The 26,285-nt window shown below is 46.5% G+C and overlaps 1 protein-coding gene across 2 annotated transcripts in view; it reads right to left on the reverse strand.

Moving 5' to 3' along the window:
• LOC139059109 (uncharacterized) overlaps positions 1-26,285 on the reverse strand; it is a 961,629-nt gene that overhangs the window by 501,876 nt on the left and 433,468 nt on the right. The gene's annotated exons all lie outside the window — the stretch shown is intronic.

Here is a 26,285-nt window from a genome sequence, read left to right on the forward strand (position 1 = left end):
GGAATCACTTTCGCGCATTACGAGAAAACACTGTATGGAAACCTTATTAAAGGGATTCACCACCACTTTTTATGGTTGCTGTTTTTTTAGTGCAACAGAAAGCTTACTGGTCTGAGGGTCCATTCGTAAAGTTGGTAACGCGGAAAACATTCTTTATTAAAATTTTACGATTTGCATTGAGTTGGCAGTCCGGCTAAAGAAACACGCATGGAACAGTAATAGGTGAGCTCGATAGCTATTATACGCCAGCATGTGTGGGAAGCAGGCGTCAAATGCGGGTTTAGCTGTAAGAAAGTATTATTTTTTTTTTATCAAGCCGACATTCCGGCGGCTCATGCTTTATGAAGCGTGGAATTATTTTTGCAGGAATATATGGTGTCCGAATTTACGCCCCAGCGATGACTCTCCCCAAGTATGACAACCTGATTTCGAAGGTCACGCTCTTGCTGGCTGCATGCGCCAGGAATTTGTTTTTGTTTTTAGTCATTCGAAGCTAAGTGATAGGATATACAAGTACCGCTGTTATATAGGTGCTGCCACAGATTCACGGAACCATTCCTTGATGGCATTTTGCATTTAACAGAGATCACAGAACTCGGAGTACTAACTCGCAAACTCGTGCGCCTACAAACAGCCCTCGTGTGCGCCGCGATGTATTAAACAGCGAGCCCTGCCTTTTACCACGAAGCAATATCACTCGTTAGCGTTCACGTTATTTTAGTTTGTTATACGCATATAATAGAGCAAAAAAGCCTAATAATATATGAACTGCAATTTTAAGCAATAAGTATGTTGTACTTAATAACGACTTACGTACTACTGTACGACTTACGTACAGTAATCGCAAATGCTGCATTCGAATTTCCAAGACTTCGCCACCAGGTGGCGCCACTTACTGGCTTCTGAAACTTTTTTTGCCTAGTTAAAATTATAATTCCTACTTAAATCGCGAACAGCATGCTGGATTCTATCACTATATATCATGGTCATTTCAAATTCCATCAGCGTCTCACAATACATTCTCGCCAGTTGTTTGGCCCTTTAACGCTTGGGAGCTCTCGGTAATCAACTTTTCTTCCTCAATTCGTAAACTGCTCAGTCGAAGCCAGGGACCTGAAGAAAAACAAGAGGCAGACAGCCCAGCTGCGACTGCGACTTGCGGTTTGAGTTCCGGCGTCATGGGGATACCGGCACCGATTATGCGACATTCAGGGTCGTTATAGGCACGGAGGTTGTGGCCTTCCAGAAGTCATCAAATGCACTGTTGTAGGTCTGTTAGGAATCATGCACGAGCTAGAGGTCAGCTCTGTTTTTCTTATTGAAATACATGTAGTCCGCAGACATGTTTTTATAAAAAAAAAACACAGGGCCGATTTGAATGAAATCGCTTGCATTGGAGAGACAAAGTTAAATTCTAATGACTGTTGGAAGCGTAATTTTGATTGAGGATATGAAATGCATTATAAAAAAAATTCTAATTTGGCAAGCTTAAAAAGAAAATATGGAGGAACGAAGTTTAGAAGTACGTAACTCTGCACCAAAAATAGATATCGTAGTTGTGCAGTCAGAGCATCTAACGCAGACAAACTATTCATATGAATTTACAACTTGCGTGAAATTGTTCCAATGTTTACAAGGGTTTTCCAGAGGTCTTACTCACAAGTTAGTTGTATACTTCAAAGTGATGAAAAATTAAAAAAAATTGTCCATATTAGGTGTATATTAAGGTGTACTTTAAAGAACTATGATATCTCCTTTTTTTTAGGGGGGGGGGGTAGGGTGGTGAATTATGTATTTGCAAACTTCAGGCTTCAATCATTTTGAAAGTTACCAATGTCGGGAATTTTTATTTTTTGTAGGACATTCCATAGCTTCAATGAAAATTTTATTTCCAACAGCCGCCAGAACTTAACGTTAGGTGAAATTTACAAAAGTCAGATATCATTTTTATTGTTAAATTACAAAATTGTAAATTTATTAGGATTTCGTGTCAATTTTGTAATTTTTAATAAACGTTTCTAAACACACTGAGGGCCAAATTAAACATCCGCTTTCGAGAATCACTACATTTTAACTTTTTTCTTTTGAATACAACAAACCTTATCAATTTTGGTGCAGTGGTTGCCGAGAAAAGCTTTTCGCCATTCCCTCGTATTTAGATAGGAGTCCCCCGGCACTTCCTCTGAATGATTAGACGTCCGGACAACTCAGGAGTTTGTAAGTTATAAATAACTACTTTCAATTATCTGGGTCACCACGGCAATGGCAGTAATGAAACGCGCGAACAGCATGCTCGCGGATGCACGTACAGTGTTGAAGCTCGCTGAACAAGTGTGACACAACAGCACGACGCATTGTTTTAAAGGGATGCAACCATAGTGAGACTCGCCGTATAATAAATTGAGATAGGTTCATATAACAGACTGCCTCGACGGGGCCCATTCTTACTGAATGACTGAAAATTATTGAGCGGAAATAATATCTGCTGCCATGTGTGCACAAGGGAAAGCGTGACTCTACGCAATAACCTCAACTACGTCGCAGCAGAATCACTCGCAACAGTCCTCACTTACATCGTTCCTTTTCCCGCGCTGAATTAACTATCCGTTTTGATCGCTAATATGTTAAAAATAACCAATATTTGACAAGCTTGAAAAGTAGATTCTCGAATCGAATATAGAAGGTACTATTTGACTCGTAATCGAAATTCGAATATTCGCACGCGGTGGTCAAGGAGACGCGTAGGCGATACGTCGTCGCGACGTAGTACGCAAGGAAACTGATGCTGTGCATTAGACGGCGTGATGAGGAACGGTGCCTGCGGTTTTCCAGGAGCCAGTAGCAGACAGAAGGGGATAAAACAAAAGGTGATGTATGCTCCACCAGAACGCCTGGATGACACATCATTCAGTTAAGCGTATAACTGTCCAGTTAGATTCTAACAAAAAGCTGTTATAAAACTGGTACTGATAGTTATCGCAAAATATATGGCAATGTCGCCAGAATTCCAAAACTATCAATTGCGCCATTAACAGCAAACGTTAGCGAACTAGCATATTACTGCCGATTGTATTATTGATGCTATTGAGACTTTAAAAAATACTATGAACACTATGGATGGAAAATTTGTCGATAATTTTTCATCGCTATACCCGACAGCTTTTCAGACAGACGCGAAAGCTCGTCAAACTTGACGCATACCTAGTAATCTGGGACATCGACAATAGTTCGCCTCTTCGCCTCTGTGTGCCACTCTAACATGCTTAATTGCCTCTCTAATAGTTGTCGCAACTGTTCAATGCCTCCTGCATGAAAATAACTTTGTTGTCAAAAATATATGCGCAGAAACCGCTTTCAGTCTGTTCGGTTCCTGTGCGTAGTTTTCGCTGCAGTGCGCAAGTGCTTTACGCTTTGTGCTTTACGGTTCCGTGCGAATAGCGTTGAAAATTGTCTCGAAACACGGGAGTACCAGCGATGGCTCTCGAAAGCACTCTGACGAATTCGTAAGTACCAGACCAACTTTTTCGGGGAGATCAGATTCGATGATTTCGTACAGTGCTCTGCATTTTCACTAAGTGAACGAAGAGAAGGGGAACCCAGGGGCCCGATTTTTCTGAGAAACAACAATATGAAGCCAACAGGTAGTGAAACCTCGGTACGCATAGAGAAATTCTTTCGTTGGTTTAATTCACGCTTAGCAATGATGTGTCAAAGAGAAATGAAAACATTATTTTACAGAAAAAGTGTTAGTGCGACCAGGAGCACTTGGAAACGCTATAAGCGTACTTGCATGGTTTCCTAGGAGAACCAGATCATTCCCCGAGTTTATATTTTGGAATATTCAGGGTGAAGGGCACATTAGGAGTGATATAGGCTAATTAGGGGCTAAATAATGATTACTAAGGCCTCTTTTTTTGCCTGTGTAGAGATTTTCTATAAAACGCTTAAGGAGTTTCCCTACTGCTCTGTAGAAACAAAAGCTGGCAGCAATTTTAGATCTTAGGAAATGGGATGCGCGTTATGTGCAATGTTTGCCGCAAGTTTGACATGTGTAAGTTCAAATTCAGTGTTGAAAATAATTACTGAATACTCGTACCTTCATGTGTTATACGAGACGCCTGGCTGTTTTTTCTATTTCTTCGGTGAAGAAAATGAGGCACGTTGTTTATATTTTGTTGAATTAGGAAGCTTGTCGCAGATGAGCTATGATAAATGTTTGAACTGCCTAGTCTAATTGCAGCATTTGCTTATACAAGCGTCCCACAACTTTAAACGTTCAGCGAACAAGGTAGGAAGTATTCCTAATATCCTAAAAAATTCGAAATACCAGAAGGTTGGCATTTTAAGGAAATAGGAGTTGCCTTATGGTAATGTACAGTATGGGCAAAGCTTCATAAGCATCAGTAACCCTACAGGCTTCGCATTCACTCGAGCTAGCACGGAGTTTACATTAGGTGGAAATGAGGCAATGTTAGGGACGTTATCTGGAGAAAGATGAAGCTTTCTTGTTTAGTTATGAGTATTGCAAATAATTACTGAATATTTGTTTTTCTTTATTCTCATATGCAGTACGAGTGGCACCATAGGGTTTTCCTACTATCCTCGATGAAATAAATGAGGTACCATGCCTATATTTGGCGAAAATAAGAGGTAATATGTGATGCGTAGGCCGATTTAAAGTGTGTGGATTCAAAGCTCAAGATGTGTTAGTTAATTGAAGCTTTTTGAGTAAGGTACTCAGGGAAGCGCTACAGAACGTTAATAGTTCTGTTTTACAAACACTATAGAAATTAGCTAGGTGTAATGCAAGAACTAACACCCACCCAGATCAAATTTGGCGAAAATGGAGGAAACATTGCGGCTTGTGCATGCGAACCTAAACATGTGTTAGTTACGTAAGACATTTTATAATAAAAATAATTATTTGTTATATGAGTCTGCGTTCTAAAGCATTAAGTTTCATTGCAAGCAGCTGGAGTTCGTGATGTTACTTCTCTAAAGAAACAGCTAACCTCGCCAGAAACTGGGCTATGATTCTTCACGGCCGCGCAGGCCTCCTGTGTTTTTTCTTCTTTCTTGTCAAGAGTTCACCCAGTCAATTGTCAGATTCGGTATTCACTATTACTTTTCTTTAATGCGTTCGCATCAGGAGCATTAAAGTGGAAGAAACGTGTATGTGTGAATGTGCGGGTATATGCACATATATAGCGCAGCTGACCGCGGTCTGCTCGGGACCACCATCAGCTGCGCTTCGCTGCTCGGAGAGAGATAGAGAGAGAGAGAGAGAGAGAGAGAGAGAGAGAGAAAAAAAAAGAAGGAAAGGCAGGGAGGTTAACCAGACAGTCCAATTTGCTACCCTACACGTGGGGAGTGAAAGAGAGAGAGAGAGAGAGAGAGAGAGAGAGACATGAGGCAGGACGTTTGTCGAATGAGCTCCTGAACAAAACTTTGCATATGCGGTGAACGTGGTTTGAATAACGGATCCAGGACGTAGTGATGACGAATTCCTCCCGTATCTACCGCTGAATCACCACTGAAAATTTTTTGAAGTCTCTTCAACGTCGCCACAATATAAAAATATGATAAAAAATTATCGCCGTCTGGATATCTGAAGTTTTCCGGCATTAGCCGCCCATTTCGGCAGATCTACGCTCGCCATCTCTGTTCAGCGCTGCAAGGCATTCGGACTAATTGAAACGACTTTTCTTCTACTCGCGTCCGAAACAATCAAGCGAGGACGGAACAAATTGCGGTAGCGGCACATTATTACATAGGCGGCTCACGCTAAGCAGTCGGAGCCGACAGAATGATGAATGCCTCCCGCGCTGTTTATATTAGTCGGCCACGGCGTTAGCTCCCCCTTCACGATAGGTAAAGGAGAAAAAAAAAAAACACGCTTTGCATGGCTTCACTAACAAAACAGTAAGTGCCTCTGTGCTCTCGCATATGTGTTTGGTCAACTGCGCGCTCGCGTGCACGGGCGCGTGCACACGTGTGTGTGGGTGTGCGTACGTGCACCATTGTAAACAGCTCGACGAAGCGGAAGCGGCTATGTTTGCCGGGACAGCTGGACCGCGCCAATACACACACGCATGTGCACGCACGCACACACCCGCGCAGACACAGGCGTGGAGCAGCCAATCTATAAGAACGCCGGACGAGAACGCCAGTGTCCCCCCTCCCGCACGCGAATTCGGGCCACGCCAGGGAACCGGTAGTGAATCTGATATGAATGTGTCACGCAGCAAAGTCTCCGCTCCTATGCAGTAGCTGTAGCCGTGGGCCCAAGTCGATAGACACACTCGCCTGAACGTCACTGCCGATGTCGATGCCGATGCCACCGCCAGCATGGGGGGGTGGTGGTGGGGGGGGGGGGGCGGCCATGCGCCAGTGCTCGCGCTGCTACCATTACGAATCGCGGCGAGAACAAAAGAGAAACAGGAGACTCTCTACCATGGACTGAACCGCGGACATGTAGAATGCAACCGCGCTGCCTCGTGCTGTGGACGCCTTTATTGACGTTTCTATACGAATCATTGATGATCCTCACTTTCTGTTTTCTTGTTTTTTTGTTTCTCAGTGTCTTGTGGGTTGCTATTTTTTTCTTTCTCTCGTGTTTATTCCCTGTTCTGAAGTTTTGTAGGACTCGTGCAACCACAAACAGGGGCCCCGTTCAGACATGTGGTCCGTGTCGCCTACCGTGTTGTTTCGCCTTCTCACTTTGTTAGTGCTGGGTTTGCGAGGGTTCATTATTTTTGTACATACGTGACAGGACGACGTGTACGCAAGCGGCCGCGTGTTGTACACAAAACTAGGGATTTGCATTTGCGTAAGGGTTGTGTAGCGTGGCTCATTTATTTTTATTTATTTAAATTTCGATTCTTCTAACGTTTAGCAGACGGCTGCACATACACGTACGGCATGACGTTGCAGTTCACTAAGTCCTGTACGTCACTTCTGTCACGTCGATGAAATGGCAGCATGGCATTTTGACCCCAGCTCACGTCATGCGCTAATTACTTGAGGCACCACACAGACAAGACGTCGGTTCAAGAATTCATGTTAGAGAAATAAATAAATAAATAAATAAATAAATAAATAAATAAATAAATAAATAAATAAATAAATAAATAAATAAATAAATAAATAAATAAATAAATAAATAAATATTGGCGCTATAATAAATTAATAAATAATAAATATTAGCACTATAGACGCAACGTGTGGCCCGAGCGCCACACGATGGCGAAAAAAGAAGCCCAAGGTATCGCACAGCTCATGAGACTCCAGCAGACCAAGACGGGAAGGGAACTACTAATAAGGCTAGGCTTCGCGGAATCAATCAAAGAAACCCAAAGAACGGAGGGGATTCTTGATGAATATCGGAAAACATACACTGTTAGCCCCATACCCAAAAACATGGAGCTGAACCTCCACACGGCGTGAAGGGACGCAAGGGCGAAATACGTCGAAAAGTACCTGGCCACAAAAAACACAACAGTATACACAGATGCTGCAATATACGCCAAGCAAAGAGGTACAAACATAGTAAAGATAGCTGCGATAGTAATAAGCCAGGACTACAAAGAGATCAGCAGCGCGTCAATGAAGGACTGCTCGGTAACGGAAGCTGAGGAAATCGCCGTAGCTCTAGTGGCAGTGGAGGGCTACCGACCCGAAAGGTCTTTAACAATACTCACTGACTCGCAAGCTATGTATCGGAATTACATGAACGGCAGAATAGGATGCAGAGCACTTCACATCCTCCGCTACTGCAGGGCTAACGACAAAGTCAGGCATACAATTTTCTGGATACCGGCACACGCTGGAATAGAAGGGAACGTAAGGGCGGACAAGGCAGCTCGAGAGCACACAAACCGAGCGGCCACAAGCACCGACGCCGCGGAACCCATACCAGCCAATCCAAGCTACTCAGACATTCTGAATTACCATAAGGGGGTCCGAATCAAATACCATCCACCCCACAAGAGCCTAAATCAGCATGAAGCAACCTCTTGGAGGAGGCTGCAAACAGGAACGTACCCAAATCTAAACACAGTAAGCAAGATGTTTCCCACCCAGTATAGAGACATTTGCCCCTGGTGCGGCGCCAAGCCCCCCTTATATCACTTTACATGGGGATGCGTTCACAATCAACAATTCCTTTAAATAAAAGACCCGAGCGCGGAGCAGTGGGAGAGGGTGCTCTCCAGCAGCGACTCGAAAGTCCAGCATGGCAGCGAAAGTCCAGTAAGGCACGCTTACTGAGTAGCCACCCTCAGTGGTGCCCTGGAATAGGGGCGTCGATCCTGCGCAGATGGGCAAGAAGACCGTGAAGACGGCCTACCACATCTGCCGCCACTAGCTAATTCCTAAAAAAATTAGAACAAATAAAGTTTTTCCTCCTCCTTCACAGTTTGTGCCTATGGCACGTGCTGTTCTTACTTTCCTATGCCACAGAAATACAGGTGCTGGGCTGTGGAGGCCACATGCTGAGCTGCGATAGAGCAAATATTGCAATCGTCCATAGCCTGAAGAGAGCGCTTGAAGCTGGCATCTCAACAGCGTGTTGGCCACGAGTTGAGCTGTGACAGAAGACGCGCAGGTAGTTGGGAAGAGAGTTCGCGGCGTTCATTTCCAGGCGCATTAAGCGCGTTCCTGTAATTACTTCACACCTGGTTACTAATCTATTGGTTACCGAAAAACATTGCACCGCTGCGAGAGGGCCTGGACGAAGGAAGGTAGAAACAGGCACGCCTCGTTGTTCGCTTGCGGATGAACAAGGACGGCCTGGAGACGTTCGCCCAGGCAAAAACGTAGCAACCAGCGTCAACAATTAGAGCTATTTACCCTGGTGTTGCTTCGTCCATAAAGTAACAAGTAGCCAACAAATATCAAAAAGTAGCCAGAAAAGCAGCCACTTCACTGCAGGCGCTTATGAAGAACAGTCAAATGTCGCTATCACATAAGTGCGCATAATCAAAGCGCGCGCTGCGTATCACTCAAGCCAGCAAAGCACCACGTCGGCCCCACGGTAGCTTCGATAGAGGGAGAGACAGATAACCGACGATACGGACAACCGACGCGATCAATGGAGACTAGAAGCTTCGTCAAGATACGCGAATGTTATAATCTCGAGAGAGAGAGAGGGCGATTTGCCGAAACACCCTCTCAGACCTCAACACAAGGGGAGCAGAGCGAGAGGAGGAGGTGACAGCCCGGGCGTAGGTAAAAGGATGAGTCACCATCTTTCTCGAAGACGTTGCAGTGACCGCGGCCGAAAACGCGAGAAATGTCTAGATTACCAGGCTTTGTTCGTGCTGTGGGAGCCCGACTCCGGCAGGAAGTTCGAGAAACGCCGGCGGAGGCGAGTGAGTCAGTAAAGACTTTATTTTAAAACAAGGTATTGACGGATGACCTTGTTGTTACGCAGCCACGAGCCCCTGGTCCCGGGCGGCTTCTTCAGCTCTCTTGATGACCTTGGCCTGCAGGTCAGGGTCGGAGCTGAGCAACACGGCCTCCCACTGCTCAGTATTACTTATCTCGTGATTTATGTGATTTTCGGTTGGGCACGAGGGCGATAAAAGCGCCGTGCTGGAATCATTGGGGGAATCTGACCACGCAGGTGAAGAGATGTAACGCGTAGACCAACCGTTTGCAGAAGACATAAGTTCCTGGCAAGCAAGCCGAAGAGTTCATCGGGCGCCTGCATTTCCGGAAGTCCCTCCTACGATATTTTCCTCGAGTTGCGCGGGGGTGAATGCGAGTGGATACTTGTTACTCTTCTTCATTCTGTATGTTTCCTATCTCCATTCTGTACTGTACGTGTTGAACTCTTAGTGCTTGCTGGTTGTTACTTATTTTCTAGAGTTTTGTGAATGAACACCCATTGGAATTGTATTGTGATGTGCCTATAGCCGAAGTATGCATGTGTGTATGTAACCGCCGTATTTGAAGAATATATGTCGTTGAGTTTCGACAACTCTGGGCTCTAACTCGCTCCTTGGACCACAACCGGCATTCTCTGGCGCACAAGAAGGCCTGTTATTAATTTCATGGAGTAATTTTCGGAAGCTGATAAGACGACTTTGCAGTTTGGCCCGCTGCTGGCACCTCGTTCATGGGGTGTGACAGTCGCTATACATCACATAAGAAAAAAGAAAAATTGCTGGGGCCGAGCATCAAACTACTTGTGATGCAGGTTTTTCGTGGTCGGCATTACCTCAAAGTAAAAAAAAAAAAGGGAAAGTCGTCTTACACGAGACAAACGAAACATTTAATGCACACTCAAACTGGGAAAAGGATGAGACTATGGGAATAACAATTAAAGGATTTAAAACATTATCAACATAAGTCGAACCCATAAGTCGCCGCATGCAATTCGGTAAACCTTAAGGACACGGCACAGTCATAAATGGCAGTTCAGCGCTACATGATGAGAGTCCTGACGCGGTGATGAGGAAAGCAGCGGGAGATCACCAAAGGTCCGGTGGCTTTACATGTTAAAGACATCTGGAAGAGGGTTGAACGAGAAGAAGCAGCTGATGAAACATCAGAAACCTTGAACATTCACCTCAGAAACAAAATGGCGTCTTTGCCAGGCAGCTGCATTCAAGTTCAGGCCAGCAGCCAGACCATTTGCGCTGCTCCAAAGGGCTCAGGAGCCCACAGGCCTTGGCGTAGATCTATGTGGCGTTTTTAGTAAGGCATTGGCCGGCTTTTGACTGGTTATCCCGGTCGGTTATGGTTCTCGTGGCTAAGGCCCAAAACTCCACGGCATGGTGGGAACCAGGTCTGGTGGCCGACCTGTATGCTTCTTCCGTGACTTCCAGAGACTCCGCGTTCGGAGCTATCTTTGCCTCTTCTCCCCAACTTCCGGGGCGCTGCTGCTGCTTTTATGCTCTTGCCGCGCGTGCCCCTGGGGTTCTTGCAAAACCACATGATGGGACTCGCGCGAGTACGCGCATCCCAGCGGTCGCCGCCGTGGCCGCGTTTCAGTTTGTGCGTATGGCACGTGCTGTGCTTGCTCTCCTATGCGACAAAAACGCAAATGCTGGGCTGTGATAGAGTAATCATTACAATCGTCCATAGCCTGAAGAGAGCGCTTGAAGGTAGCGTCCCAACAGCGTGTTGGCCACGTATGCAGAAGGAACACGTGAACCCGCGCCAGCAAAATGGCTCCAAAGCGGGCACTTAGCGTCGAGGACACCCAGGCCCGAAAGAAGCGCCGCGCGGAACAGGAGCGTCTTCGCTACGTAGTGAAACGGGATGCAGATCGAGAATGTATGTATAGAATGTATACATACAATTATAAATAATAAAGAGAAAAACAGACATCCACCCGTTCGTAGCAATTGCGACAAGGGAAACCCATACGTGTTTCTCGCAAGAAAAGCCTCTGAGTTGAAGAAAAATTCGTCCTGGGCCGGGGCTCGAACCCGGGACCACCGCCTTTACGGGGCAGCAGCTCTACCATCTGAGCTAACCAGGCGCCTAGCAGATGGCAGGGAGAAGCCGAATTTATCGATAACACGAACCAAAGACAAGTGTTTGACGTAGTAGTTCTGCGCAAACCCACAAGGTGGAGAGAACGAGATGAAAGGGGGTTAACCGAGGAGCCGGATTTTTATTAGTCATATCATGAGAAGCCAACAAACACTGACACCAAGGACAACATAGGGAAAATTACTTGTGCCTAATAAATGAAGTAAAGAAACCATAAATTAATGGAAATTAAAGTAGATGAAAAATCAACTTGCCGCAGGTGGGAACCGAACCCACAACCTTCGCATTTCGTGTGCGATGCTCTACCAATTGAGCTACCACGGCGTCGTTTACCCATCCCCTTTCTTCGGTATTTATGTGTTCTAGTAGAACCCTGGGAGTGTTAGCCAGCGCCACCACCCACAGACCTTGGCAGCGGACGTGGAACGTCCTTTTTGCCGCAGGCGTCACGAGAACGTGGTCTTTTTGGGTGAAGGCAATCGGTCAATAAACCCACATATGCTACCTGAAGGCATCAATGTTGCTGGATTCGAGACCCTCGTTATGTAATCAACGAGAAGACAGGGGGTTCGAAATGCCAAGGTTGTGGGTTCGGTTCCCACCTGGGGCAAGTTGTTTTTTCATCCACTTTAATTTCCATTAATTTATCGTTTCTTTATTTCATTTATTAAGCACAAGTAATTTCCCCTATGTTGTCCTTGGTGTCAGTGTTTGTTGGCTTCTCATGATATGACTAATAAAAATCGGGCCCCTCGGTTAACGCCCTTTCTTCTCGTCTACTAATCAAGACTAATCATGCAATTAGGCGGAATGTAAAAAAATAATCTGAGTGTCTCGAAGCGATGACAAACACTAAATATTACCTTGGTTGTGTTCAGCTACGTGGCATTTGCATATTTTTAATTCTTCGTGCGTGATAGTTGAGACATCCTGTATACATTCAATGAATATAAAACGAGTAAGCAGAGCTTGCGTATACAATGAACAAACGCGGCAATGTAGGCAACTTTTTTTTAACAATGTCCCCAGGTCGCAATCCAAAACACTGCACTATTTGGGAAAAAACGATAATTAATGATGGTAATGACGATCACTGTATCGCAATTTTGTCTCTCTATGCTTTAGCTTATCTTAGACGTAGTTATTATTATTATTATTATCTTTTTTACTTCAGCTTTATGTTTCCTCCTGTGGTGGCGAGTCAATGGTCGGCATGTGAACGCGGGAAAACAACCAACGACTAATGAAAACCGTACCAGGAATGAAGAGTCTGCGTTGCCTGTAGAAAAACTATCTTTATGCATCCAAGTGGCTCACAAATAACCTCTCCGGTATGCATTCACAACTAGCGACAAACGGAGGCGAATGCACACTCGGGACAAAATAGAGACGCGGTACTGAGGCTAAACATATTAAGGAATTTTTCCCAGGAGAATTTGCTGGCTAAGTGCTTCAGTAAAATATCTTCATTTACGTAGTCTGGCACTCCAAAAAGGCAAAGCTGTTGTTAAGGTGCCTAAAGACTCGCTAAATTTATAGACTTTCTCGCTACGCTCCCAGCAGTCAAATATGTTCGGCGGTACCGTATAACTGCCCTTCTTGGCATTTCCAACAGTTTCGTGTCAGGACGTGAGCCTCACATAAAAAAGACCAAGCGAGAGTGCATGTTATGGTGCCTTTCTCCCGAACGCAAGAAGTGGGCGCGGGTTACACATGTGAGAGGTGAAAACACAAATTATTTATGGCCTCTCGGGGTAGGACACCATCGACGAACGGACGAGGCAGTTGAGTTGGACGCTAAAAAAAATTAATTGTGCGGGTTTACACGTCAAAACAACGATGCGATTATGAGACACGCACCGAGGACTAATGTTTAGTACGTGGCATATACGTAGTACGTAGTACGCACATAAACCGAAATATACACAAGCCCTTTTGTATTTCGCATCCAAGTAAATCTGGCCGCCGCGGCCGGGTATCGAATCCGCGACCTATAGAGCTCAGCAGCACGATGCAATAGCCACCAAACCACGACGGTTGATTTCAGATGGACGTTGTAAAAGGGCGGATGATTCACGTCGCTAAATGGACGGCGATATACTTCCTACACATACAGCCCAATGAACTTAACAATAGAATCGTTCCGAAAAACGAAAATCACAAAAAGAAAGCAAGAAGCAAAGCAAAAATGTGTCAAGAACAACTTTGTTTTCTGCTCCCCTCCAAAACAGCTCCACGCCACAAGAAAGCTTAGGGAAGAACCCGATGATACAGATATGCTGATGGCCCGCATTTATATCATATACGCTGTTAAAACCGCATCGTCCCCTTCCCACTCCCCGTACCCGTATGCAAAATTTCTATACGCGGCAACGCCTCGCGCTCGTCTTATCGCTGGCGCAAGTGAATAAGCGCGCTCGTACGCGCTCGAGCTGCTTCAAGGTGAGATGCAGAACACCGCGGGGTGGCGAGTTTCCCGCCCTGCGCGCCGTACGTTTCCCCCTCGCCTCCTCGCCCACCACAAGCGAGCTCCACACCAACGGTCAGGGGAAGGGGGGGCGGGGGGTGCAAGCTCGCGCCACAGGCCTCCGAGCAGTCAGCACGCACAGGCGCATCGCGGATCTCAATCCGAGTTTAATACGCGCCCAATTTCCATAAGGGCATAAATCGCGCGCCACTCGAGGACGCTCCTCTCCGCTGCTCAGCCCCGCGCAGTGGTAAACACACCGCGTGCGCTGCGCGTTGTCGAAGGAACCGAGGGAGAGAGAGGGAGGTAGATGAGAGGGAGGGAGGAGGGCCTCTGGGAGTAAAGGCAAGGGAAGTGGGGGAGAGGGTGTGGGGTTGGTAAGAGGTGGCCACGCCAGCGCGACGGCGGCGCGTCAATGCGCGCATGGCGGCGTCGACGAAAACAAAAGAGCGCGCGCTGCCGTTGCATGCTCGCAGAGGGCGGCGTGAGCGAGCGAACTGCTTGCAGCATGCGAGGGCGCACGCGTTGCGATCGCGACGGCGAGGCTGCAGATCGGCGGCGGCGGCGGCCGGAGCTCATTTGCAATGCAAAGTCGCCCTGCGAGTGAATATGACGAATGGCTTTCCGAAAGAGATTACACATCGGCTCGCTCGTCCCCGCTACGAGCCGCGCGCCGTCGGTGGTGGTGGCGCGGCAGCTCAGGCAGACGCGGTGCGGCGAGCGACGAAGAGCAAAACTGTTATTGAACGATGGAACCGAGAGGTTAGTAAAGAATATATGTAAGCTATACCGCTACTATCACAACGCGATGGTTTAGAAGAGGAATCGCGGGTTAGGCACCAGGACAGGAGCGGAAGCGAATAGCTAGTCAAAGAGACTGCAATCTGGTATTGATACCTTTATTTGTATGCTCCTTGCGTTGCCAGAGCGAACATCGACTTATGGAGCGGCGTGTTTACGAGGGTTGCGCTATCGCGAGACGCGTCGCGAAGCGAGTCGCGAGACGGAGCGCGATGTGGGACATGCACGTGACTTGAAGACGCGCAACATGTGGAGGCTCAGATTTCGTATAGCGACTATACTTTATAAGATAATGATAATAATGTCTCAAAACCATTTTCTTTATTCCAACTTTAAAGTACTATCATCTCATGGTACACGTATTTTTGTTTTCCTTTACGACGATACTGTTCGCCCATGTACTCTTTGTCTTTCGTTCGTATTTTGCCATAATATATTCTCAGTGAACAAAATTTTTAAAATAAAATAAGAGCTCGTTCGGTAAATTTCACGATTTATATATAAAGTTCGCTTGCTACTGGCAGTTGTGTTGTTTATGGCTCATTTAGAAGTTACAGGCCATTGAGGCCCTCAGGTGATCATCGCTAATGTATTAAACGAAAGCTAGATTAAAAGACAATAGCGTAAGTTGAGGTTATAATATGCACGACGAACAAGACGTTTGAGAAAGTGGTGCGCCTTTCGTACGTCGTCGATCACATAAAGCAGCGTTGCAGGTAATCTAGCAGGCCGCACAACCAGAAAACAATTACCACTGTTCGAACGCTTATTGACTGATTTATTATAGTACTGGAAATATTGGCGACAAATATTTCGCCGGCTTATCTGTGCCATTGAACTGAATGAATGAAGGGTTGTGTTGCTTAACAAATGTATTTGCGAGGCAGAGTGCATGCTTATAGAGTTGTTTAACAGTTTGCTAAGGCGACGTTCGAAGCCAGCAACATCAATAAAGAAAGTAACCTAGGAAAGTGGTAACAGGGCTATCCACATGGTCCGATATACAATTCTCTCCCTCCACCTCCCCAAATGTAATAATAATAATAATAATAATAATAATAATAATAATAATAATAATAATAATAATAATAATAATAATAATAATAAAGGAAGAAACCTAGCAAAGGAAACGGTCTGTTCTTTTTGTGTCTATCCTCTTTCTCACTCTCACTCTGTGAATGCACTTGTGTGCGCTCACAGATCATATATAGATCCGAATCTCTCGCACATAATAATACAACTCGCGCAGAAGCTTCTTGCACGGTTTTATTTCGGAAAATAGCTAGCCTAGGTAAAACATTGAGTACGCTATTATTGACAGATTAGACAACCCGGTAACAACCGTATTAGTAACATATATGCGCTCGAAGAATCAGCAGGTCACTTGCGTCACTTGCCCGCTGGCCGGAGTGTACAATTTATGCAGGAACGTGGCCGAGCGGTGCTCGCACGTTTCTACATGGTCCATCGTTCCTTCATAGGCGCGTAAAATGACCGGGATTATCGTTTCCTGCTCTGTCGTGGCAACCATTGCGTGAAGCATCGATCGGGGCCCGCGCGAGAGTGTCAATGCGTCTCCAAAAACGGGACCGAACCCACTTCCGGGGGAGGCCCTTTGTCTCCTAACACCGCTACACCACGCAGCCGGAAAGTTTGCTGGCCAGGGCCATTTTTCTAGCGGCTCCGACACACCGAGCGCACAGCTGCGCACGCCGAAGTGCAGCGCCAACAACGAGGACAGCGCGCTGGCTGCTTTCTGCCGTACAATCAACAAAGCGAGTGAACGAACTTGGTCGGGCGAATTCCACACCGCTGGCGACGTTGGGTGCGTCAAGCCAAGCCGAGACGAGCAAGAAAGTCGAGAAACACCGAGGGCACAGAGCACGAGGAAAAAAAAAGGAAAAGAAATAGAGAAAGGAGACGAAATAGTGGACAGCCCGAAATCATCTCCTCTTCGCCCAAGCGTCCGCTATCCGGGGCGAGCAGAAAAGAAATCGAACCGCCAGAGTAAGAAAAAGGGCGGCCCCAGGGAAGCAGCGAGGTAAAAGCGCGAAGTTGTCTAAGACGAGAGGATAGAAAAAAAAAAAACAGGAAGAAAATGAGAGAGCGGAATGAAAGAGCGAAGGCAAACCAGACACCGAGCGGAAAGATAAAGGAGAAAAGGACGCGAAGTAAAACAGCGACAGCGAGCGCGCGCGATGGAAACATGGTCAGCAGAAGGAGTGAACGAAAGGAACACCCCAAGCGAGGCGAGGCCCAGCGAAGTGCTTTTCTAACTTTCCCACGATTAATCTTGCGAAGCGCCCTCTCCCTCTCCGCCGGTCTTCCCTCCCCCTCTCCACATCTCCGGGGCGAGCCGTCTCTCCACCTGACGCTAGCGCCGGTGGCGCCCTCTCTAGGCACCACGCCATTTTCTTGCCTTGCTTTTCTTCCCTAACCTTCCTCTTTTTTCCCTTTCCCGGCTCCCTTCAACTAACCCCACTCCCTACCTTTCTTCCTTGTGTTATTTCCTTGCTATCTCGGCTGCTAGCTGCAACCCGGGTCTTTATCGGGTTTTGTCGTTGCGCTGGCGGTTTCTGCTCTTCGGTTTGCGTTCTTGCCCGTTCCTGTGCGAGCGATCGAATTCTACGAAATCCACGCAGCACGCGATAAAAAGGAAAGCAAGAAAAGATTTAAATCAAAAGCTTAAGTGTACTGGCTCGAATTTGTTCTTTCCGTACGTGCATGTGTGTGCTTGTGTGCTTGCGCGCCCATTGTTCGCGTTTTTTTTTTCTGTCTCTCTCTTTCGTTTTAAACCTCTTTGTTCGCTGAAGAGAGACCACCGCATGACCGGCTACAGTCACTATGAAACAACCTGCACGAAATAGCTGGGAGGGAAAGTAAAAAATCGGCGCTTTCTTTTGTATTTCTTTCTCTCCAGCTATATCGTTCTAGATAGCGGTTTAAATATTGTACGCGACCACTGCTTCTGAATGGAATGGCGATGCGAGCTCCTAGCGCGGTCATTTAAATCGACTCCGCGCAGGGGGGCAGGTGGACTCATCAATCTCCGAGTGAATATTCGCATGCCGCGCCGAATGTTATCCCTGGAACCTGTTTCAGTAAAAGACGCACTTCCGGGGTGTCTGTGGCTGAAGACACTTGCTTCACGGGCTCGCCGAAGCACGTAAGAAAGATTAATGCCGAAAAGCATAGAAACAACCACTGTATTGACCGGGAAGGGGCAAACAACAAAAGTTGTTTCGTGCGATTCTAAAGGCACTTTCGGCGATGACGCTTTCATTGTTTGGTTCGCCCATGATGCTTGGCGATAGGCGCGGTGGGCGTGTTAACGTGAGCTCGCAAACTGCTCCGGGCTTAGATCGGCACGATATTGTTTTCGTGACTTTTTCTGTTGAATATTGGAGCCAGAACGAACTTTCGCGGGTTGTACGTATTCGAGTGATTGCAGTTTGGACATTATTTAACAGAGCACAAGTTGGTTCAAATGTAGAGGTGTTTGGGAAGCGATACTTTCGATTTAGGTACACATATTAGTATTAATAAAAATGAAGGAAAGAAAGAAAGAAAGAAAGAAAGAAAGAAAGAAAGAAAGAAAGAAAGAAAGAAAGAAAGAAAGAAAGAGAAGAAGACTTTGAACTTTGAATCAATCAGAAATATTTTCAATATATGGACTTCTAACCTTAAATTAAAATTATTTTTTGTGCCTCTATATTTAAGAATACAAAAATAAACATGAATGGGAAAGAGGGAAGAGAAAACTATACATATTCTACCGAAGATATGCATTGCCTTTCGGAAATCCTAAACGGAGCAGCTTGTAAACGGGTTCAAGGTTAGAAGTCATTGCAGGTTTTGATGAGCTTAATGCGGACACTCGATCCGGCCGGTATGTGTATACACCGTTGGGCCATTTCCTTAGCAGGCACAGTGGGACAACCTTCGTAACGCCCTACGTTCAGCTACGAACGGAGAAGTCGAACGTAAGATTGCCCGGTCGTATACCTTTTTTGGAAACAAAGGCATAACTCTCTTTCGAATTTTCCTGTATTTGAACACCCAACGTGATCGACGAAAAGGCGATAAGCGCGCGTGGGTCAATACATGGGGTGGCCGCTGGCATGGCATCCGCCTTTCTTGGCATTGAAATAGTACTGATGCTATTAGCTAAACCAATGCAAATTACTTCGTTCTGCTGAGTAAAACACGCAGTCGAGATCGAATCGCTTATTTGAGCATATATAATGGACAGTAACATAATACAAAGAAACTTTATTAATTAAGGAATGTCAAGAGGTAAAAATGCTGCTGCCTGTGCAGCGTCGGTATGCGTCCATTTCGTGAACAGATGGTTTCAAAGTCCATCAGTGTGCATTCTTTTCAGATATGTAAATGCACCGAATAAAAAAAATCATGGGGCGGGTACACGCTAATTAAAGGCAAATATGGGGATCGCACGCATTGTAGGAATAGATTCAAGGGAAGCTTTGTATGCTGTTTGCTTTGATTGACGATAATTAGCGGTGGTGGTGGCGAATGTGTGGTTTCTTCAGTGTTTAGCCCAATACGAGACTGGTGAGTTGATCTTAAATATTACCTGGCGTGCGCCACTGCTGTTTGTCTGCGTAGTTCACAGAACACGCAGGTATACATGTGTGCTTGAGGCACTCTTATGCGTCATTGTTCATAATCTCTGAGAGGCCTGAGCATCGCATCACATGGCGCATCGCATCGGTTGTGGCACATCGCAGAATTTTTAAACTTTAATTGAATTATGGGGCTGTACGTAATTCAAATATAATTGTATGTATACATTATATATATACATTCTCGGTCTGCACCACGTTTCCCTACGTAGTGAAGAGACGCTTCTCTTCCGCGCGACGCTTCTTTCGGGCCTGGGTGTCCTCGACGCTTAGTGTACGCTTGGAAGCCGTTTTGCTGGCGCGGGTTCACGTGTTCCTTCTGAATACGTGACCAGCACGCTGTTGGGAAGCCAGCTTCAAGCGCTCTCTTGAGGCTATGGACGATTGTCATGTTTACACTATCATAGCCCAGCACGTGACCTCCATAGCCGAGCCCCTACATTCCTGCCGCATAGCAAAGCAAGCACAGCACGTGCCATACGCACAAAATGTGAAACACTGCCGCGGCGGCGGCGGTCGGGATGCGCGGAGGCGAGCGCCATCTGGTGGCGTTGCAATAAACCTAGCGGCGCGAGCTTCAAGGCCATAACAGCAGCAGAAGTGCCAGGAAAGTTCGGGAAAAGAGGCAAAGAAAGCTTCGCTTTAATAACTCGCGAGGACTTCGTTTGCTGCGGTCAGAGCAAAGGTCCCGACTACATAAATGACGACAGCATTATGCTAATACAGTCCTCCAGATTAAACACAGAATATTATAAGAGCAGAGCAAAGAAAGCAACTGCGGCGACAACCTCCTAAAGAGAAAAAAAAAGATAGGATTACAATGTGCATAAGCGGTATTTTCCAACACTTGGAGGCTGAACTTGGAACCTGCAGATTGTCAATAAACATGGAAGGCCCCCACAAGAAAAGTGTTGTCAATAAGCATTACATGCTTCGGAAGCCGAAATATCTTACACTTATTAACAAAACACTTTTGACAGAATTTTACTTTCCATATCAGTTGTTCCCCGTGATAACATATCTATATTGAACACAGTTATTCAACTTGTGCATTATATTCATCAGATGGAAAGTTCTTCTAGCGGATATTTTGTTTCTTCGGTTGGTGGCAGAGGCCATTTCTTTAGATACTTGTACATTGTTGCCTTGTGTACGGATATATTGTGCGACAAATAAAGGCAATGCAACGTGACGCCCGAGGCCTACGAAATCATTATTTGTTTCTTCGTGAATAACTGTGGAGGTTCGTAGTGATCATTTCCAATTTCTTTTTTCAAGCGAAGCTTGTATTGGCTCCCAAGTTTCGGTCACGGTATGGTCACGCAGAAACCCACTTCCTCCCAGAGCAGAGAAGCTGCGGGAAAAGGTGGTCTGATGAGTTGACAGCTGCTTCGGCACCGGCGCGTGAGCCATTAGCAAGGAATCCAGCTGCATAGGCGCGCGCTCACGCCACGCGCCCAACCAATCAGACCGTTTCGCTTCCGCCGGGGAGGGAAAGGGCAGGAAGGGCGTGGCGCACGCTGCGCCGGTTTCATTCCCATTCAGTTGGTTCTCGGAAAACGAATGGGAAAGCCACGCGATGTGCGTTCTCTCAAGGAACTGGCAGCCTTCGACGAGCGGCGGCGAGAATTTGCTCGTGAAAGGGCTCGCCTTCGGTGCGGGGACCTAGCCGTTAGAGCCGCCCGAGCCCAGGCAATCCGACAGCAACGAGAAGTTCCAGAGCTGAGGGAGTGGGAGGCCGAGGTAAACCGGCACCGTGACCTGTGGGTTACTTAACCGTGAGGAAGGTTAGGTGCACGCAGGACGAGCTTCGCTCACACACTCTGCTAAGAGCAGTAAAATTGTTTTACTAGGAATTGACGAGCGTGTGTTGTCTTGGAACACCATTAAAGCAACAAAATAGCACTTTAAGAATTTGCTTTCTAAACACGTAAACAAAAATAACAGGAACAAAGTAAAAATGTGATATGGAGGAGCATTTGTGTATATGAAGACATTTGGAACTACGAATGTTAAGAATGATTACGGAAGGAAAAGAAATAACATCAGAAATAATAACACATCACAAGTATAAGAAGGATATGAAACACAACCTTTCATGCTAATTGAAGTTTTCACCGGGGAATATTCCAGTGTTTAGGTATTGCGGAGGTTACATTCTGACTTAATTTTATAGACTTGGTTTTGGCTAAGAAAGCACTGAGCCTCATCGACACCGTCCGCAGTACTTAGTTCAGCGAAACACACCGCAACGAACAACTTCAGCATCGCGCGAGACCTACTGCCCGGAAGAAAACTCGCATTTCCTGCGTACCAGGCAAAACACCAGAGCAGCACGCGGTGTGCAGAGCGCTCCGCCGTATACCCGTGGCGCGTGTACTGCATGCAAAACCAGCGTCGACGACGCCGGCGCCCGACAGCGACGTCATGTCCGCGCCTCTGGAGTCTAAGCTCGGGAAAATTTGCATGACCTGCCAACGACAGCACGAGATCCCCGAGAGTTTTCTTCTCCCTGCCACAAAGGGATCGCTCCCTCTTCTCTCGCTGCAAGGAGTCCCGCAACTGCCGCCGACACACGCGCGCACACCCACAGGCCACAGAGGCAAGCTCTCCCGCAAGGCCGCCCTGCCAGCATGCCCCGCTCACTCGCTCGCTCGCTTGCTTGCTTGCTTTGGGTAGGCACAGGAGAGAACTGCTCTCAGAGTCTCGTACGCTGGGCCCGACCGAGCCGAGCCGAGCCGAGCCAAGCTTAGCGGCGCAAGGGCAGCCGAGCGCTTACACCCGGGCGAGCTCGGTCTCTGGAGCAGTGCTGCTGCTCACGCCGGGGTACAGAGAGACGCCGCCTCGCTTTCTCGCCTGCTTGCTTGCAGCCGTATTTACATATTTTTAATCAGTGAAGCTTCCGAAATTGGAGAGATCCATTAATCACGTCGAGCGTCGCTCCCCTCGCCTTCCCCCCTCCCGGACGCCTCCACGAGCCACCGCGCTCTCCTTGTGCAGCGCGGAGAGCACTTTTCGCAGGCGGACGTTGCCTGCAGCAGCAAGCGCGCCGCGTCGCAGTGCGTGCGCTCGCGAGTGCGTGCGTGGAGGCTCTGGCTCTTCGGCCGCCGCCGCTGTTCAGACGGAAACAAACGCGAGAGAGACAAAAAAAAAAAAGGATCTGCCGCACCGAACGAGAATATGAAGCGAGACGGCGCGCGTCGGGAGAGTCCGTGCTTCCTTTTGTGAGCGGACACCGCCGGCAGCACGGCCGACGCACGGAGCTTGAGGAGCTGCGAGCAACCTGCGCTCCTGTAGCGGAGCAGACTGGATATGTTGTAGCTGCGGCGGCGTATAGTTAGTGCATCGAGACTCGAGAAGGGAAACACAGATGAGAGAGAGGACAACTTCATCTGGCTTCGGAAGAACGACGTAATCACACTACTGGTTTCCCCTCGACTTGGGGAGTTGTACCTCGTGCATACCAATCCTGAATGGTCGTATGCAAGATCCCTTAAACGACCTTGTTATTGGAAAGCTACTAACACGATTTCTCTCTTTCTTTCGATTCGAGGAAAACTGTGACATAGAGTAAAATACAGCCCCCTGTCAGCAATATATATATATATATATATATATATATATATATATATATATATATATATATATATATATATATATATATGGTCAAGCGACCTCATTACAGGTGAGTTTGGCTCTCCAGAGACCAGTCAACAGAAATGTGAGCAACCCAAAAAGTATTCAGTTTGTTTGCTAATTACAAACATGAGGTCATGAGGTGATGTATGTATTCTTACCATAATATATTTTTTATGCGAAGCATATTACGAGAGCTCAACCCAGCTCCTCAGGCGCGGCGGTGTCGCCTTGAAACCACGTGACACCGTGACGTCACGATAGAGGAGAAGTGGCTTTGGCTCAACTCTTGCAAGACGGGCTGGGTGGGAATCGAACCTGGGTCTCCGGAGTGTGGGACGGAGACGCTACCACTGAGCCACGAGTATTTTTTTGTCTTTATTACCGACATGGCAACAAGGCTACAAAACAAGACATTTTAACAATAGACAATGGTCACGACAACATCTCTGCCATTGGTTGGCAGTCACTGGGCTAAAATCGCTTAAAATTCGCTAGCTCAGTCATCACACTGAGCCATGTTGGTTTTTCTTTTTGCAAATTATACATTTCCTTAATATGACAAATGCTTTCAATGAAGTATTCTCTAACAGGCCGGGCATTTACTTCGGCATGTCTCACGGCCATTCTAGTTTTCCATAAGCTATGTAAGGACACCAGCATGAACATATCATAGGGTACTTTGTCTTCATTTAGAGTAGGCAAGAAACGAATCCCATATGGTGTAATCGGCAAGTCCTTCTTTAGTGTTCTCTGTAATATGTCCCAATGGAACACAGCATTCCAGCAGTCTAGAAAAATGTGTTCTATTGTTTCGGGTTTCCGGCATAGTAAACAGTTGACGCTCCAAGGCACGGAAAGACCTTTTTCATCTAGCCACGGTTTCACAGGTAAAGTATTGGTGTGGAGCTGGAAAAAGAAGGATTTTACCGATGGGCGTACTGGCATTCGTTTTACTCTTTTTAGTACGTCCTTTTCAGGTCCAATGCAGAACATCGAGCGATACAATGGCACCGGCAACATTGTGTCTACCAGGTCCTTATATAAGCGCTTTCGTGGTACCCTACTTAGGTATTCCATGGAGAACCGAACCTTTAACAGCTGAAACGCCAAGACTACCTCTTTTAGGAAACCACGCGCTCTGCCTTGACTGCACCGATGTGACGATACAATAAACTCAGGTATAGCTTCGCTCAGCCTTGTCTGAAACATAGTTAATAAAAATGGGTCATTTTGGTCCCGTAAGAAAACAAACCGCGACACAATCTGCCTAATGAACAAATGTGCCAGACCTAATCCTCCATTTTTAACCGAACGAAAGAGATTAGTGCGACTGGTGCGCTCCCAGCTTGAACCCCATACAAACACTGCGAGTACTCTGTGTAAACGTTGTATGTTAGCCCTTGACATGCACAACGCTTGGAGCACGTAAAAAATTTTGGCAACGGCAAACAGGTTGCACACTGTCGCACGAGCAAACATAGAGAAATTGCGGCCTCCCCATTTAAGTGTACCTTCACGAACCCTTTCAGTTTCGGCATTCCAGTAATCAACGGCGTCACGGTAGTGCTCAAGCGGCACCCCCAGGTACTTTGCCGGCGTGACTGTCCAGCGGATATTTGCAAACGTACTCGGATGGTCTTCCCAGTTGCCGATCCATACCCATAGGGATTTATCAAAGTTGATAGCACTGCCTGTCATTCTGCAGTATGATAAAGCCTCTGCGACCGCGATTTCGATGCTTTCTTTATCCCGACAAAACAACGCGATGTCATCCGCGTATGCCAGCACTTTCACTTCCGCGGACTGCACTCTGAAACCCGATATTCTATTGTCATTCTTGATTTTCCTACAAAGCGGCTCTAGGTAAATTGCGAATAAAAGAGGCGACAAACCACACCCCTGGCGCACAGATGACCGGACACTAAAGGATTTGGTAACCTCCTTGTTTATAATGAGGCTGGCGGTACAGTCTTGATAGCACATCTTTACCGCATCCAAGATCAAATCCCCTACCTTTATGTGTTCTAGAATACTGAAAAGAATTTTATGGGCCACACGGTCGAAAGCCTTCTGCATATCTAACTGTAACATGGCACAGTGTTCACCTAGGTCATTACAGTATTCTAAGATGCTTCTGGCAATATGAATGTTTGTGTAGATAGACCTTCCTTTAATGCCGCATGTTTGATGCGACCCTAGTATTCTGGTCACCACTCCCTGTAATCGCTTTCCCAGCACTCTTGTAAATATCTTATAGTCTACATTCATTAGTGATATCGGCCGGTAAGCGTCAACAGCTAACAATTTTTCTGGGTCCTCTGATTTCGGTATCAGGACTACGTGCGATGTCCGAAAAGAAGGGGGAACCTGTTTCTGCGCATAGGCCTCCTTAAACAACCGTAACAGGATCTCACTGACATCACTTTTGAAGGCTTTATAAAAGGCCGCTCCGAGTCCATCAGGTCCCGGAGACTTGCCTACAACTAAATCATCTATGGCTCCTTCCACTTCGGTGATGCTCAGAGGCCACTCCAGACGCTTTTGAATGTCTTCCTCTAATTGCGGCATGTTTGACAAAAGGTCCGTCTTGAATTCTTCTGTGACGTCTTTAACAGTCCCGAATAATTTGCTATAATAATCAAGAAACGCCTCTTCAATTTTTTGAGGTTGGCTCGTGATCTCGTTCTCGTATTGAATCATTCTGATTTCATTTCGCCTCGCGTATGCCTTTTCGTCAGATAAGGCTCGTTTAGTCGGTGTCTCACCTAGCCAAGCCCTTTCAGCTCGTGCCCTTATAACTGCTCCTTTGAACTTCTCTTCTTCGATAAGCTCAAGCTGGCTTTTCAGTTCTCTTATCTCCTTTGTTCGGCTCCCGGGTCTCTCGCTTTCCACGGTGTACAAAAAATCAAGCTCACGTTGCATTTCATTTTCTTTTTTCCTTTTAATAAATTTCTCTTTACTGGATTCTTCTATAGCACTGATCTTGACTCCTTGTTTAAAGTTCTCCCACAATTCTAGCACGTTGCCATCTTCGGCTTCGATCAAATTATCTAACTTTTGCTTCACGCTTTCGCAAAAGGATTCGTTCATTAACAGCCCATCGTTGAACTTCCACAACTTCCAGTTAAACTTCGATTTTCTTTCTGTGGTACCTACACTAAAAGTTACAAGGCTGTGATCACTGAACGAGACGTGTTTCACACTATAGCTGCCACACATCGGAACAA

Source organism: Dermacentor albipictus, chromosome 4 (genome assembly GCF_038994185.2).
Source record: "Dermacentor albipictus isolate Rhodes 1998 colony chromosome 4, USDA_Dalb.pri_finalv2, whole genome shotgun sequence".
NCBI classification, from domain to species: Eukaryota; Metazoa; Arthropoda; class Arachnida; order Ixodida; family Ixodidae; genus Dermacentor; species Dermacentor albipictus.